The following is a 643-nucleotide window of genomic DNA, read 5'->3' as shown; positions in this document are numbered from 1 at the left end:
ATGACATTAGTACTGTATACTAAAATATAACAGTAAAATGGCAAAGGAAAATTACCAAACTTCAAACCACTTTCTCTCATTTTTTTAGCAAAGTAAAGAATTTTTCAAACATTTTTTACCCAGTGCTCTTTCTTTTACTGAAAAGATCATTCAAACACATTTAAACTGCTATCCTCCATTTTTTTCCAATTAGAAAATAAGAAAAAAGTAAAAGTAATTTCTAGCCTTCTCTGGGAGAAAAAAAAGCCTTACTTGGAAGCCATGTACCCATAGTCATAGTAGTTTTATATTATTTTCATGTCTTTTTTAGCAACAGTGTATAAGTTATTCTCCCACCTATGCCCTATATAAATGCAAAATTTTAAGTTTCTGGAGGGGGCCATTTGCCCTCCCCTGGAGAATAACTTTAAAAATTATAGCTCAAAAGAAGCACAATTATATGGGCTACAATCAGTTCAAAAAATGAAATCATACTCTCAGTGTGTTATCAATTAATGGGCAAAGTATATAGGTTTCTTGGCTGACAGTCCCCTTAAGGGGGGCTGTCTGACTTAAGGGATACATATAAAGAGTTATACAAAACAAAATCATTTTCAAAAACTATGACATAATTTGCCTATTTAATCCTTTAATATTGATCTTT

At 31.3% G+C, this 643-nt stretch overlaps 1 protein-coding gene across 2 annotated transcripts in view; it reads right to left on the bottom strand.

Moving 5' to 3' along the window:
- LOC119585211 (tonsoku-like protein) overlaps positions 1-643 on the bottom strand; it is a 9,557-nt gene that overhangs the window by 5,682 nt on the left and 3,232 nt on the right. The window lies entirely within an intron of this gene.

The sequence above is a fragment of the Penaeus monodon genome, chromosome 19 (assembly GCF_015228065.2).
Source record: "Penaeus monodon isolate SGIC_2016 chromosome 19, NSTDA_Pmon_1, whole genome shotgun sequence".
Classification (NCBI taxonomy): Eukaryota; Metazoa; Arthropoda; class Malacostraca; order Decapoda; family Penaeidae; genus Penaeus; species Penaeus monodon.
This window is presented reverse-complemented; position numbering and strand designations above follow the sequence as displayed.